At 47.3% G+C, this 17,140-nt stretch overlaps 1 pseudogene; it reads left to right on the top strand.

Annotated features, from left to right (window-relative positions):
• Positions 1 to 252: 252 nt before the first annotated feature.
• Positions 253 to 15,854, top strand: LOC116510232 (annotated as a pseudogene).
• Positions 15,855 to 17,140: the final 1,286 nt, after the last annotated feature.

Raw genomic sequence — 17,140 nt, 5'->3', positions numbered from 1 at the left:
TTAATATGTATATTGAAAAGGAATTACAAATGCCATCAACACAAAAGGGAGCTCGCTCAGAGGTTGAAATACACCAAGTAAATGAGAATGAAGAGTGGGAAGTAGAGGAGAGAGGTAAGGGAAGAAGAGAGGGGTAAGAGAAAGGGCAAGGGGGAATAGGAGGAGAGAAAGGAGGAGTGGAAAGGGGAGAGAAGAGAAGGAGAGAGGAAGGGGAAGTAGAGAAGGACAACAGGGGGAAGAAAGGAGGTAGGGATGATGAGGAAAGAGGCAGAAGAAGTGATGGATAACGGTACAAATAATGCTGTATGGAGAGCAGAAGAGCCAATAATTTGTTTTTGGGAGTTGATGGCAAAACGAATTGATGTAAACATTTCATAGTATAAATACGATGTTGGTTATGTAATAGTAGACATCTGGTTATGTGTTATGAAAATGAAAAAATAAAAAAAACTTTATTTATATATCATATTTTAAAGTCACAACCCCTGGTATGCCCAAATATGGGAGGAAGGTCACACTTCCACTCTCTGTCTTCAGCTCGTCACAAGAGACCATCCAGACAGAAACCCAATATTTTTTACTGTTGCCTTTTGTTATATTTGTCATATTGATTTATTTATTATCAGCATAAATATGACATATATATATATATATAATTATATATATATATATATATATATAATGTATATGTATATATATATATATATATTTACAACCCCTGTAAGCCCCAATTATGGGAGGAAGCTAACTGCTTCCATCATCTGTCCTTCGGCTCATCACAAGAGTCCATCACGACAGAAACCCAATATTTTTACTGTTGCCTTTGTTATATTTGTGTGTTTTTTTTGTTTTTTTTAATTTGTGCTGATAATAAATAAAGGGAAGACTAGTATAGATCTATTTCAAGCTATTTAGCTCTCATCAGCTAGCCATACCCTTACTGGGATTTGAACCTGGGCTATATGGCATACTAGGCACACTAGGCAGAGATCTTAGCCATTAGGCCGCAGGCTCTTATCTTATATATATATTGCCTAGTGTGCAATATAGCCCAGGTTCAAATCCCAGTAAGGTTATGGCTAGCTGATGAGAGCTAAATAGCTTGAAATAGATCTATACTAGTCTCCCTTTATTTATTTATCAGCACAAATAAACACACACACACACACACACACACACACACACACATATATATATATATATATAAAGCAGGCACATAACCACCGTTAATAGCAGCTTTATCGGGGCAATATAACAAGCAGGGACGAAATGAGGCTATTTAAATTCTTAGAGCATAACGCACTGGCTTGAAAGCAGAGATACGAAGTCTCTCTGTGCGTCCCTTAACTGTGAGCTATAGAAACAAGAATATATTTTTTTTCTCCCCTTTTAATCTCCCGCTGACGTCATAAAAGATAACAGTTGAACATCGGTGGGAGGCACGGCTAGGCAGAAATTAGTCAGCAAGGTTTATTAATATCCCTTTCTGAGTGTGATAGAAATTGGGGGAGGGAGTGGATTCCAGGAAGCTCACTTGACATCAGCTTTGCATCATGGCAGCATCCCAAATGTTGTTGAATCGTGACCCTTAATGGAAAGAGGGCGATGAGATGAAAAACACACAATCCTTTCTCCTCTTTGGCAGTTTTCCATATTTCCTGCTGACTAATGCTGCTTTAATTGGAGATGGGTACATGGAATGGGCCTGTCTCATTGAATGAAAAGAAGGACCAGGGGTGACATGATAGCAGTCTTCCAATATTGAGGGGCTGCCCCAAAGAAGAGGAAGGAGGGGGGGATTAACTTATTTTCCAAAGCATCGGAAGACAGGGCAAAAATGGATGGAAACCAATCAAGGAGAGAAGCAAACCTAAAAATAAGGAGAAACTTCCTAACAGGGAGCACACAATTAACCAGTGGAACAGCTTGCCACCAGAAGCTGTGGGTGATCCATCACTGGAGGTTTTTTAAGAAGAGATTGGACAATGGTTTGCCCGATTAGTGTACCTTTAAAGTGACAACAAACTTTATTGTCACTGTTATTTTAAAAAATAAGTTTTTATTTAACTTATATAAGTGCTTAATTATACAGTGGATTGCCTGAGTCAATTTATTTACGCATAACATCAGTAATGGTAAAGTTATTCTAAGTCTTGGGAAAGTACAGACTCAAATCAACCGCCACTTAGTACTATTCACTTTGATAGTAACTTCTCTGTTATTGTTGTTTTCCCTCCTGGGCAGAATCCTTACGAAATGTCCCTCTTGTGAGTCACGCTCCTCGCTCATCCCCCAGCCGAGTTCAGCGGCTCCAACCAACGGTTGTTGCGGGAACGGAAAACCTCGGCTCCTTCGCACTCTAGCCAGCCCACCCTCTTCACGTTCGAGTCGCCTTCCAATCACATCCGGAGCACCCTCTCCACCAGTGCCCCCAAGACTATCTCTTTCTACACCAGTGCATGAGCCAGAAATCGGAAAATACAAGGTAACCCTTGGTTTAATCAATCATTCTTTTTCATCTTTAGCTAAAAGGGACGCGGTGGCTCAGGGACTAAGACAATGAGCTTGTCGATCAGAAAGACCGGCGGTTCGGCGGTTCGAATCCCTAGCGCTGCGTAACGGAGTGAGCTCCTGTTACTTCTCCCAGCTTCTGCCAACCTAGCAGTTCAAAAGCACGTAAAAAATGCAAGTAGAAAAATAGGAACCACCTTTGGTGGGAAGGTAACAGCATTCCGTGCGCTTTCGGCATCTAGTCATGCCGGACACATGACCACGGAGACGTCTTTGGATAGTGCTGGCTCTTCGGCTTTGAAACGATGAGCTAGTCCTTTCAACTACCGAACCGGCTGAATCCCCCTGCTTCCAAGTCTGTTAATCTGCATCAAGACATCTGGCTGGCTGGGGAATTCTGGCAGTTGTAGTCCACACATCGTCAAGCTGCCAATTGGTGTGGCAGCTTGACAATGTGTGGGCGTAGCAGCTGAAGCACGCATGCGCAAGGAGCACAGGGTGGTTGTATGCACATGCGCAAGGGGTTACATGCACAGTGGGTCACATGCGCAGGGGCGGGGCGCATTGCATTATGTCATGTGTGCAGGGGCGTGGCGCATTGTATTATGGGCGTGGGTGTGCACTTGATTTTGGCACACGGGGAGAAAAGGCTTAGCCATCACTGCACGAGACCCAACGGGCTCTGGTGATCAATCAAGTAATCCTTCTTCTTCTTCCTCCCCTTCTTCTTTCATTGCAGGAGCGCCAGCTTCTCGCAAGCCACCCGCTTCTTCATGCGGAGCGACCCGTCGGTTCAGAAATTGTCTCAGGAGAACGGGCATTGCGTCAACGGGCTAGGCGGGCAGCTCCACGGTTTCTACAGCTTGCCCAAACCCAACCGGCACAACTCGGAGCTCCGGGACAGCGCTTACGACTTGCCCAGGAGCTTCGGCTGCTACGCCCACACCAAAGCCAGCCTCACCGGCTCGGAGACATCGGATAGCGAGGAGGTCTACACCTTCAAGACCCCCAACAGCATGCTTTGCAAAGACTTCGGGGAGCTTTCCACAGATTCCTACGACGTGCCGGGCACCCCTCTGTCCATTTACCAGATCCCGAGGACCTTCACGCTGGACAAAAACCATAATGCCTTGGCGGTGGCTTCGAGTGACGCGGTGGCGACGCCTCCCCCAAGACCTCCCAAGCCGGGCCAGGCGGAATCCCGCTGGGGCAGCCCCCAACAACGCCTGGTGGACAGCGAAGGCCTCAGCATGAGTCCGACCGTCACCACCATTCCCCGAAGGAACACCCTGCCGGCGGTGGAGAACTGCAGGTTACACCGAGGTAGCTCCATCCCGGGAGGTTTTTCAAGAAGAGACTGGACAGCCATTTGTCCAGCACGGCATAGGGTTTTCAGTTTGAGCAGGGGGTTGGACTAGAAGACCTCCAAGGAAGAAAGAAGGAGGAGAAGGAAAAAGAAAGAGGGGAGGAGGAAGAGGAAAGGAGGGACAGAGGAGGAGGAGGTGATTCTCAGCCTTGGCAGCTTGACAATATGTGGTCTTCAACTGCCAGAATTCCCCACCCAGCCAGATGTCTTGATACAGATTAACAGAGTTAGAAGCAGGGGTGGGATCCAGCCGGTTCGGACCAGTTCGGGTGAACCGGCTGCTAATTTTACATGCGGTTCGCCGAACTGGTAGTTGAAAGGACTGGCTGGCCTCGCCCACCCCCCGCACCCCTCCCAGGAGTCTCCACATGGCCCATTTTGGATGCCAGGTAAGTGCAGGGCCCACGCGGAGGCTGTGGGAGGGCGAAAAATCAGGCCTCCCAGAAGTTCAGGAAGTCCCATTTCCAGCTACGCCCACCATGGCCACGCCCACACAGCAACCAGTTGCTAAAAATTTTCAATCCCTCCCCTGTTGGAAGGGACCTTGTAGGTCATCTAGTCCAACACATACACACACACCGCCCAAGTAGGCCTGTCTACACCATCTTCAACTTGTCGAGGTCGAGAAACGCTGACGAAAATGACCTTTGCTGATCTCCAACGCTGCATGAGGGGAACATCTCAGCCGACTTGCTCTCTCCTCATGTTCACTTTTCCTGCTTTTGATTCCAGCGTCTTCCTGTGAAACCTATGAATATCCTCAGCCCAGCGTCAGCGGCCCGGGGCCATCGGCCGAGTCTACGAATCTCATGGGAGCCAGTTCGTATCTGGTGAGTTTTGAGGAGCCTTCCAAGAAACATCCCAGGTTGCTTGTTAAAGGCCTGTGGATATTCTCAGCCATCCAGGTCATGGTTGTCCCAAAGATGTTTTTTTCAAAAGGCAACTGGACTTTCTTGGGGTTTTTTTCCCCCTTGAAAATGGAGGAGGAGGAGGAGGAGGAGGAGGAGGAGGAGGAGGAGGAGGAGGAGGAGGAGGAGGAAAGAAAAAGAAGGAGAGGGGGCAGGAGAAGAAAGAAGGAGAAGGAGGAAAAAAACGTTCAGATTGTCTCTGCCACAGAATTAAATGTTAAATGCAGCAGAGACAATCCGAACGTTCTCCCTCCGTTCACAGCAGAGCTGCTGCAAACCTGTCCTTTTAAGATAGTCCCCGGAGGGAGGGGGGGGCCGGGGGAGGACCATAAAGGGAGCAGCAGCTCTGCTGTGAATGGAGGAAGCTGTGAATGGAGGGAAAAACGTTCGGATTATCACTGCCACAGAATTCAACGTTAAATGCAGCAGAGACAATCCGAACGTTTCTCCCTCCATTCACAGCAGAGCTGCTGCAGCCTGTCCCTTTAAGGTAGACCCAGAGAGGGAGGTGTGGTTGTGGGAGGACCATAAAGGGAGCAGCTGTGAACAAACCAGTGGTGGGTTTCAAAAAAATGTTGGAACCTCTTCTGTAGGTGTGGCCTGCTTTCCGGGTCCACTGGTGGAACCTCTTCTAACCAGTTCTGTAGATTTGACGAACCGGTTCTACCGAACCGGTGCGAACCTGTAGGAACCCACCTCTGGGACAAACTCATACACACATTTTTCCTACCCGGGTTCTCTGGGCGTGGCTTGGTGGTGGTGGGGGCATGTGACTCAGTGGGCGTGGGCATGAGTGGCATTGAGTTGGCCACACCCATTCAGTCACAGGACCTAACCACCAAGCCATGCTCACAGAACCGGTAGTAAATAATTTGAATGTTACCACTGGTTTAGAGTCTTAAGGACTAGAAACTTGTCTTAAACAAGCAAAGCTAAAATTCAGGCTGCCTTACCACTCTAGGAATGGAATGTTTTCTTAAGGTCCCTCTTCTGACTCAACTTTCTTATTTCTTTCCCAGCAGAACAAAACGGTTGTGGCTCGTTCCCATAGCGCAGACTCCGAAGACAACTATGTCCCCATGAACCCAGGTTCTTCCCTCCTGCAGAACATGGAGCGCTCCAACGGCAGCTCCCAGCACCTCTACATCCCCATGAGTCCTGGGCCTCACCACCTGGACATGATGCCCACGCCTCCTCCACCTTCCCAGCTCAGAAAGGGAGCAGCACTCAGCCCTTGAGGCGGATGAGTGAAATCCAGCCCCCACCCCATTAACCGCAACCTTAAGCCTGATCGGAAAGGTGAAGACTTGGGTGGGTGATGGGTGAGTGGGTGGATGCATGCTCGAAGATGGATATAATGAATGAATGAAAGAAGGATGGAATGGGTGGATGGATGGATGCTCAAAAAGATAGATGAATAAATGAAGGGTGGATGGATGGTGCAAGAGATGGATGGATGAATGGGTGGATGTGGATGGATGAATGATGAAAAGGATGGGTGGGTGGGTGGGTGGATGGATGGATGATATAAGGAAAGATGGCTGAATGGATGATGAAAAGAATGATGGATGGATGGATGGATGGATGGATGATAAAAGAAGGATGAGTGGGTGGACAGATGGGTGGATGGATGTTGGAAAAGATAGATGGATGGATAGATGGATGGATGGATGGATGAGTGGGTGGATGTGGATGGATGAATGATGAAAAGGAGGGTGGGTGGGTGGTGGGTGGGTGGGTGGGTGGATGGATGGATGGATGGATGATATAAGGAAGGATGGCTGAATGGATGATGAAAAGAATGATGGATGGATGGATGGATGGATGGATGGATGGATGGATGGATGGATGGAAATATGGATAGATGTTATAAAGAAGGATGGATGGATGAACAATGAAAAGAAATATGGCTGGATGAATGTATCAATGAAAAGAAGGATGGATGGATGATGAAAAGAAGAATGAGTGGGTGGACAGATGGGTGGATGGATGCTGGAAAAGATAGATGGATGGATGATGAAAAGAAGGATAGATGTATGGATGGAAATATGGATAGATGTTATAAAGAAGGATGGATGGCTGAACAATGAAAAGAAATATGGATGGATGAATGTATCAATGAAAAGAAGGATGGATGGATGATGAAAAGAAGAACGAGTGGGTGGACAGATGGGTGGATGGATGGATGGATGGATGGATGGATGATGAAAAGAAGGATAGGTGGATGGATGATTAGATGGATGGATGGAAGTATGGATAGATGTTATAAAGAAGGATGGATGGATGCATCAATGAAAAGAAGGATGGATGGATGATGAAAAGAAGGATGAATGGGTGGACTGATGGATGAATGTTGGAAAAGATGGATGGGTGATGAGTGGATGGATGGATGGTGGAAGAGATGGATGGATTATTGGAGGAAATAGGGAGGAGGAATGATGGGTGGGTGGATGGATGGATAATGAAAAGAAGGACTGAGGGATGGAGGATGAATGGATGGGTGGTTGAAGGTAGGGTGGCTGGAAGGATGCTTTGATACTGTTCATAATTTCAGCTCATGGAGCCTTAAGGAGCTCTTCAGCCTAACTGTGATTCTCTTTCTCCTCCAGCAAACCAACCCCGCTTGACCTCCGGGGCAATTCGGTCATCGATGAACTGCCCTTTAAATCGCCAGTCACAAAATCGTGGTCCAGACCTGGGTGAGTAGAATACTGCATTGTTTTTTCAAAGAGGTTTAATCATGATTACTGGAAACCAGGAGATGGTGAGTTCTAGTCCAGCCTTAGGCATGAAAGTGGCTGGGCGATGTTGGGCCAATCACCAGGAGATGGTGAGTTCTAGTTCTGCCTTAGGCCTTTACAAGCGTTCATTTCACGTATCCATCCCAGGGACCGTAGTTTGATTTAGTGCAATATAAAAAAATGCAAGTAATTTTTCTGCGGACCACCGAAAGTTTCTCGCGTACGACCCGTGATTCACCGATCACCAGTTGGTAACCGCTGCCTTAAACGGAGTCAATCTTTTCCTGCCATTGTGGGGTAGCAGCGAAGAGCAAAGGCCCAATTGTGGGAAGATACTCAGCTGTTTTAAGAATACAGGGCCTGGGTCTGCCAGATTCCCCCAAAGCGCATTCGGGTTAATGCTAAATCAGCCCCCGACCCTTCGAATACAGGGAGCCCCCCTCCCCTGGGGCTGAGCTAGCAGTCCACCCATTAACCGTTGAATGGAACTGTCTGTTCGGCTGCAGACAATTTCTCATGCCCTAATTCAGATTACAGTCCATTGTCTGGGAGGAGAAAGGGTGGGCTTGTCTCTTGGTGAGGTCAGCGTTGTTGAATCACCCACGGTCCACCAGCTCAGACATTGTGCTAAGCCCAGAATTTGCAAGCCACGGGGGATGAGTTCACACATCATCCCCAAGGCAGACCCACCCGATCCCCATATAGAGCTTGGTATGAAATCAGAAGCCAGCCATTGTTTCAAAAGACAGAATAACGGGGTTAGAAGGGACCTTGGAGGTCTTGTAGTCCAGCAGTAAGCAACTGGTGGTCCGTGGACCACTGGTGGCCTGTGAGAAAATGTGGGTGGTGCGCAGAAAAATTATTTGCATATTTTTTATTCAATCGGGGGTTTTCAAACTACGGCCCCTGGGATGGATACGTGCAATGAATCACAGAGAGTCTCCCCCTTCGGGGAGGTCGGGAGAGGGCAGAAATTACAACTTGGGGTCTGCTTTAACCTCCTGGTGGGGGGCTTTGGGCGAAGGCTGGAGGGAAGAGCCGCTGGTGGCGAAGACCTGGAGGGCCTCGTTCCAGTGGGACTGCATCATGGCCTGGAACTGGCTGACCATCTCAGCCCGCTGAGTCTCCAGGTGCCAGCACCTGGCCTTGAACTCCTGCAGGTCTTCCCTCTGCTTGGAAAGCCTATGCTCCTAGTCCTCAGTGAGGAGCTTCTGCAGAGCCTCCTTCTTGGTCAGATTCAATTTGAACTGTTTTGCCAACTCTTTCTCCTGGTGGCTGCTTAGCTCCAGCAACTGCTTCCTCTTGGGGCCCTAAGGAGCCCGGGCGGAGAGGCAAGGAGTGGCTGGGAAGGGAGAGGCGAGTAGAGGCTGGCGAGGTGCCCCTTGACGTGAGTGACATCGAGTTGACCACGCCCACCCAGTCTCATGACCACCTAGCCACGCCCACCCAGCCGATCATTAGGCAGATCCTATTAGTGGTCCGCGAGATTTAAAATTATGAATTTAGTGGTCCCTGAGGCCCAAAAGGTTGGGGCCCCCTCATCCAACCCCCTGCCCAAGCAGGACCCTACATCATTTGCCATAGATAGTAGTTCCTTGATTGTGGCAGGGACGTGCAGTCAGGGGAGGCAGGGGGAGGCAGAGCCTCACCACTGTCATTATGAAAAGAAACAAAATGTAAAAGGAAAAAGGCAAGAGCTGAGGTCAGGCTGAGCTAGTTGCTGCCAGAGTCACCGTGGATGACTCTGCTTAATGCTTAACTGTTTAAAAAAGCCTCTAAAAAGCGCCCTCTACAGAGGGAAGCAGGAGAACGACGTGCCTCATCTAGTCTGACTTTAGGCATTTTATGATCACTTGAGCAGAGTCAAGCAAGGGTTAAAAGCCGAAAAATTCCTGACGTAGGTGAGGCACGTCGTTCTCCTGCCTCCTCCTGTAGAGGGCGCTTTTTAGAGGCTTTTTTAAACAGTTAAGCAGAGTCATCCACGGTGACTCTGGCAGCAACTAGCTCAGCCTGACCTCAGCTCTCGCCTTTTTCCTTTTACATTTTTTTTCCTTTTCATGATGACAGGCAAGAGCAGAGTTGAAATCCTCTCTGAAATAGCTGGAAAAGGTACATGTGGGTCGGAGGGAGGGGGAGGAATTCAAACTTCATCCTCCTGGTGCAAACTTTATGTATGTGTGTGTGTTTGAGAGAGGGAGAGAGAGAGGGAGGAAGGCGAGGAAGGGAGAAGAAAAAGAAAAAGAAAGAAGGAAACTTATTTAGCAAAGGAGAAAAACAAATCCTGTTGCTTTAAATCGGAACTGAGCATGCCTGGCTATGGAATTCTGGGAGTTGAAGTCCACAAGTCTAAAAAAATTGCTGCCTCACCAGCCATAAACCTCACCGCACGTCACTGGATTGTGGTAATTGTTTACTTGATTGTTAGTCTAGTGTTAATCTTTGCTCATTTGGGTGTCAATTGCTGGTGGGGAAGTATTTTGGTCTCTTTTTAAGACAAGATTGGACAACCATATGCCAGAAATGGTGTAAGGTTTCCTGCTTGAGCAGTGGATTGGACTAGAAGACCTCCAGAGTGCCTTCCAACTCTGCTATTCTGTTATTCTGTTTATTTCCTTTTGGGTTTTTGATTGTCTTGTTTGAATGTGCCACGCTTCCAGGAATTCTCTAGCATTTTCGGAATTGGTTTGGTCTAAGATGCTCACAGTTTCCCCACCGAAAACTTGGTTATGCCTGTCCATCTACTCCACGCTTGGCAGATAGGATTTCTGACAACTCTCTCGAGTCCTAAAGGCAGGATAGGAAGCAATGGGTGGAAACGAATGAAGGAGAGAACCAACCTAGAACAGAGGAGGAATCCAACCAGTGGAACAACCTGCCTCCAGAAGTTGTGGGTGCTCCAACACTGGAGGTTAGACAACCATTTGTCGGGAACAGTACAATCTCCTGACTGAGCAGGGGGTTGGACTAGAAGACCTCCAAGGTCCCTTCTGCTAGAAATTCTGTAGGGCTCTATACAGAATTTCTAACAGGTTATGGGCCCAGTCATAACAGACTAAGAAATAGATGCAAGATACAGCAACAGAAAGAAGACTTATAAAGAGCCGAGGTGGTGCAGTGGTTAGAGTGCAGCACTGCAGGCCACTTCAGCTGACTGTTATCTGCAGTTCGGCGGTTCAAATCTCACCGGCTCAGGGTTGACTCAGACTTCCATCCTTCCGAGGTGGGTGAAATGAGGACCCAGACTGGGGGGGCAATATGCTGACTCTGTAAACCGCTTAGAGAGGGCTGAAAGCCCTATGAAGCGGTATATAAGTCGAACTGCTATTGCTATTGCTAAGACTGCAACAGAATAAAAGACAACAATGGCCAGTAACACAGCTACCACAATGCTTTTGTTTGCAAATCTGACAACTCAGAACTCTGATTCTACTGAGTATTGCTGCTGTTGTTGCATAAAACACACAAACACTGTATTTCAACACCTTCTAACTCTTGTTCTTCTGACTCCTGGTGACTTTTCCTCGGGATGTTCTCATTTCAGCCAGGCCTTCAACTCCAACCTTTCTCAATACTGTCGTCCCACCTCAACCCAGAGCATCACCAGCACCGACTCAGGAGATAGTGAAGAAAATTATGTGGCCATGGTAAGTCTTTATGGAAGCTTCTTTCTATTTTTGGGTTTGTCTCAGAGGGGGTATTCAGCCTGTTCGGGCCGGTTTTGGTGAACCGGCAGTGGAAATTTTGAATAGTTTGGAGAACCGGCAAATACCACCTCTGGATTTATTTATTATTTTATTTTATTTTATTAATAAAATTTATATGCTGCCCAATCCCGAAGGACTCCAGGCGGCTTACAAAAAGAAAAGGAAAAAAAAAGAAATAAAAAAAGACAGATTTAAAATCACAACACACACATTCGTTCTAATCGGGGCTGGACCTCAAACAGTGAGATCAACAGCCCCAGGCCTGCCGGAATAGCCAGGTTTTAACAGCTTTCCTGAAGGCCATGAGAGTGGATAAGGTCCGGATCTCTGGGGGTAGTTCGTTCCAAAGGGTCGGAGCAGCCACAGAGAAGGCTCTCCTCTGGGGAGCCGCCAGCCGACATTGTCTGGCTGACGGCATCTGAAGGAGCCCAATCTGTGGGATCTCACCGGCCGCTGGGAGTTATGTGGCAGTAGGCGGTCTCGCAGATACGCTGGCCCTAAGCCATGTAGGGCTTTAAAGGTAATAACCAGCACCTTGAATTGCGTCCGGAGACCAATTGGTAGCCAGTGCAGCTCGCGGAGGACAATAATATAAAAAATATTTAAAAATTTATTTTAAACACATAAGCACATCAACAGAAACGAACACATGACTTAAAAACAACATAGGAACAATAAGTTCCATCGTATATCATACAGCAGTTTTAAATCGGTTTCTTTGCAGTTAGTGTTTTCCCTTCTATACATTTCTATCTTGAGTTCATAATCTCCTTATTCATTATCCATTTTTATTTACAATTCTTTATTTATTTATACTTAGCTACTTATGACCAAATATTATTTACCTATATTGTGCTTTATATTTTTACTGTCATTTATTCTCTTACATACAGTTATAGGTATACATTCACATAGTTATTCTTTTTCTTTGCCATTCTTATTTTATTATTATTATTATTCCATTTAAGAGGTTATAAGGTATAGTTTGGAATGCTTTGTTTACCATCCTTCGCACCTGCTATGACACCACCTTGTTTTCTCTTTCTTTTCTTTTCTCCCTCCCTTCCTTCTCTACTTCCTTCCTTCCTCCTCTCCATCCCCTTCTTCCTTCCCTTACCTCTCCCCTACTCCTACCCTCTTTCTTCTCTTTCCTACCCTCTCTCCTTCTCTTTCTTTCTCTTCCTCCCTCCTCTCCTTCTTTTTCTCTCCCTTCCTCCCACCTCTCCTTACCTCTTTCTTCTTCCCCTACCTCTCCTCCACACTTCTTCTTCCTCTCCTACTATCTCTCCTTCTCTTTCTCTCTCTTCCACCCTCCACTCCTTTAGAAATAATGGGAATTTTGACTGATTGCTTACATGTGTCTTTTGCTGCTGCTTGGCTGATGGCTCCTAATTGCTATCATTTTAGCAAAACCCGGTTTCTGCCTCCCCTATTCCAAGTGGGAAAAGTAGCCCGGCCCAAAAGAAGAGCAGCATGAGTGTTGATTACCTGGCTTTGGACTTTCAGCCCAGCTCACCTGGGCCCCACCGAAAGGTACGTTCCAGGTTCTGAAATCTTTTCAGCCAATCCCAACAGCTCGGCATGGAAATTCTGCCAGTCTTGAGTGACAAACTCAACAAGGGCCCCAAACTCAACCCAGTTTGATATCATGATAAAGGCGGCAGGCTAGAAACCAGGAGACAGCGAGTTCTAGTCCTGCCTTAGGCATGGAAGGCGATTGGGTGACTTTGGGCCAATCACCACGATGGAGTAAGTATTAGTCCCAACTTAGGCGTGAAAGCTGACTGGGTGAATTTGGGCCAATCACCAAGAGACGGTGAGTTCTAGTCCCACCTTAGGCACGAAAATTGACAGTGTGAGTTTGGGCCAATCACCACGATGGAGTAAGTATTAGTCCCACCTTAGACACGAAAGCTGACGGTGTGAGTTTGATCCAATCACCAAGAGACGGTGAGTTCTAGACCTGGGCATGAAAGCTGACTGGGTGAGTTTGGGTCAATCACCAGGAGACTATGAGTTCTAGTCCTGCCTTAGGCATGAAATCTGACTGGGTGAGTTTGGGCCAATCACCAGGAGATGGTGAGTTCTAGTCCCGCCTTAGGCACGAAAATTGACAGTGTGAGTTTGGGCCAATCACCAGGAGACTATGAGTTCTAGTCCTGCCTTAGGCATGAAATCTGACTGAGTGAGTTTGGGCCAATCACCAGGAGATGGTGAGTTCTAGTCCCGCCTTAGGCACGAAAATTGACAGTGTGAGTTTTGCCAATGATCAGGAGACTATGAGTTCTAGTCCTGCCATAGGCATGAAATCCGACTGGGTGACTTTGGGCCAATCACCAGGAGATGATGAGTTCTAGTCCCGCCTTAGGCACGAAAATTGACAGTGTGAGTTTGGGCCAATCACCAGGAGACTATGAGTTCTAGTTCCGCCTTAGGCATGAAATCTGACTGGGTGAGTTTGGGCCAATGACCAGGACCCATTAAGACAGGACTATAATTCACATTTTGCTGGTGATTGGCCCAAGGTGACCCAGCTGGCTTTCATTCCAAAGGCGGGACTAGAACTCACCATCTCCTGGATTCTAGGCCAGCACCTTAACCACTACACCAAACTAGCTCGACATATAATTGCTCCTTACTGAAATATTCGTGTCACTGCACCTCCAACAACATAAACTCAGTACAATCATTTCTAAGATATTCTATTCTTGTTGTAAAGGATGTACTGTGTCGAAGCTATTGAAATTGTTGTGGTTTTTTTTAAAATCTCTCCTATTTTTTTTTATTAGTTAAATAAAATATTGAGGGGAGGGGTACCAAAAGAAAACATTTTCTCGAAAGGATTGTATTCTGATGCTTCACACCAGTTTTCTTTTTCCAAGGTTGGTAACTTTAAGACTTGAGGACTTCAATTCCCAGAATTCTTTAACCAGCATGGCTGCCTGGGGAATTCTGGGAGTTGAAGTCCCAGAAGTTGCGAAGTTGGAAAAACATTGGGTGCCAGGTTCCGAAGGGTTAATGAAACCAGCCAAACACAGAAACGGTTTGTAAATGCAGTTTGCATTCTTCCTTCGGCACGATCTGACCAACAAAGCACTAAGGCAATGAATAAATTGTCAGAGCTGCCACCCTGTGCTTCCCAACACCTTTTATAGCTACATTGGTAATTAAGATAAACCGCACCCCGCGCTTGTGCACACCCATCACCTTGGGAGCCAGAGCGAAAACCACCTGGAAATTAATCATGGATTGTTAGCAGAAGTTTCTTCAGCTTGTGGAGGTGGGATGGTGAGTCTTGGCAGCTGGCCCAGTGTTCTCCCCTGAATGGCAGCTCCAGGCCTCTGGGCTGGCCAGAGCTGACATGCGGCCCCCTACCACAGAGACAGCATCTGGGGAGCTACGAATTACAGTTAGTTAAGAGTTGAAGGACCCCTTTTCCCCAGTTTTGTGGGATGTCTGCGGTGGAATCTCGCTACCAGGTGGGGTGCCCTATAGTCCTTGCTATGAACCAAAGATGCCTCTGACAGGGGATAACCTTTCCATAAAATAAGGTATTGTAATTGTCCCCTGTGCCATCTGGAATCTAGTATATCTTGCACTATATAGTGCTGTTCCCCATCTACAGTAAACGGGGCTGGCGGCCGTAGCGGGTGACATTAGGTTTACATGGAAAAGCAAACCATGCAAAATCTGGAACGTCTTCCCAACTTCTCCCCTCTCTTCCCTTTTCTGTGGACAGCCCTCGACATCGTCCGTCGCTTCCGACGAGAAGGTTGACTACGTGCAGGTGGACAAAGAGAAGACGCAAGCTTTGCAGAGCACGATGCAGGAATGGACCGACGTCCGGCAGTCGTCTGAGCCCAGCAAGACCGTGAAGCAGTAGCCAAGCAAGGGCGTGGTGGAGAAACCATGGAGGCTTCCAGTAATCGAGGAGACCATCGATTTGTCTCCCTTGCGGTGTGGACCTTCTCTTGGTCCTTCTGCGGGAGGCCGTTCCGGAGAAGCAGAACGGTTCTGCTTTTGAAAACAAGCTTCTTCAAGAGAAATATTTGGCTGAAAACCTGCATCAAGGCATTTTTTTTTCAGTTACGGGTTAGCAGCTGGCTCTATTCGGAGGAATTCAGTGAACCAACAATGGCTTCTCATCCACCTGCCCGTATCCAAACTTTCTTTGATCCACTTTCAACCTGCGGATCTCTTTATTTTTTGCATCAAGCAACTACTCTTTGCCGACTTCCTCCTGTCGGTTGGAACTCTTAAGCCTGATTTCGGCCTCCTAGTTCTGCCTTTTTAGAGACGATAGAGATAACAATAATAATGATGATGATGATGATGATGGCCAGCTACTCATCCTAAGTGGATTTGAAGCTGTCTCCGCTGTATCGCTTCACAAAAGGGTGAAGAAATCTCCAAGCAATGCCTTTCTCTCCCTCACCCGCCGCTCTTTATGTAAATGGCCATCATGCGAATTCCTTAAAGTACACAATTGTCCTTCCCAGGACGACAAGCATGTCGAGAAACGATTGCTGCTCGCCGGTATAAATCAGCTTTTTGAAATGCATTACTGTGGAACTGAAAATGATTCCTCGTTCGCCATCCTTCCCCACCCCACCCCTCAACAAGGGGAAAAAAAAAAGCAAAATTCTTCCTAATTCTCTCCTGGGAATTTTAACGATGGGACCTGCTTTGGATGTTTTCGCAATAGTTTCCCCTTGGTGGGATAGATGATATCGGTGTCCGAGATCTTACAATAGTTGAATCTGCGTTGGGCAGTATTTGGTACCTGGTGTGTGGGTGTGTAGGACAGCATTTGATGGTTATAAATGCTTTGATATTTAAACGTCCATCCACTCTGTGTTTCATGCGGCATTTGATGCCTGGCTACCTATCTCGAGCGCTCCTACTTCGAAGCAAATGTCCGTTTTCCAAATAAGAGCACAGGGCGGGGCTCGAGCAATCGGGACCCTGGACAAGAGGCTAGCAAACCAGCGTCCAAGACCCGAGAGTTGCCATGGGACAAGGTTGAGCTCCCGTTCTTCGCTCCAGCTCCTGCCGGGGATATGAAAGGATCTTCCGAATGGGCATCCCCAGGGCAACAGTCAGTGGTGGGATTCAGCCGGTTCGCACCTATGCGGTAGAACCAGCTGTTAACTTACTAAGCAGTTCGGAGAACCGGTTGTTGGAAGAAATCTCGTTTTGTCTTTTTTTCTACTTTGCAGGGCTAATCCTGTAAGGAAGGCAGGAAGGAAACATTCTGGTGTTTCTAGTCTAATCCTTATTGCCCTGCTTGCAGAAACTGCCTCTCCGGTTAACCCTTATTACCATTGTAGCAGCTCAGGCGAAGCGCCCATCCACCTGAGTGACGTCGAGTTGGCCGCGCCCACATGGTCCCACGACCACCGAGCCCCGCCTACCCAGCTGGTCATTAGGGCAGAGAAGCGGTTATTCAATTATTTGAATCCCACCACTGGCAACGGTGATACCACCGACTAATCTTTCCCAACCCAGAAGCCCCTCTGCGCTTCTGACGCAAATGCCCCCCTCCCCAGCAAAAAATAATAATTTCAAAATGCACGGTGGAATTTGGAGTGTCGCGGTTTTAAAAGCTGGCTGACTCACACAACCCATTAGAACATTTTGTGTTTAGCTTAGATAGGGCTTTTCCCGTGTGGTTTTAGGACAGAGGTGGGGAACAATGGCCGTTTTATGATTTGTGGACTTCGACTCCCAGAATTCCTGAGCCAGCCATCCATGGCTGGCTCAGGAATTCTGGGAGTCGAAGTCCACAAGTCATAAAACAGCCATTGTTCCCCACCCCTGATTTAGGATATTGTGAATTGGGGCTTTGCGGGGATAGATATTGTGCGAATATAATTAAAGGGCTGAAGTTTACGAGAAAGAGACTTATAG

This window comes from Thamnophis elegans, chromosome 6 (assembly GCF_009769535.1).
Source record: "Thamnophis elegans isolate rThaEle1 chromosome 6, rThaEle1.pri, whole genome shotgun sequence".
Classification (NCBI taxonomy): domain Eukaryota; kingdom Metazoa; phylum Chordata; class Lepidosauria; order Squamata; family Colubridae; genus Thamnophis; species Thamnophis elegans.
The sequence above is the reverse complement of the archived record's forward strand: the minus strand, read 5'-3'. Positions and strand labels throughout refer to the sequence as shown.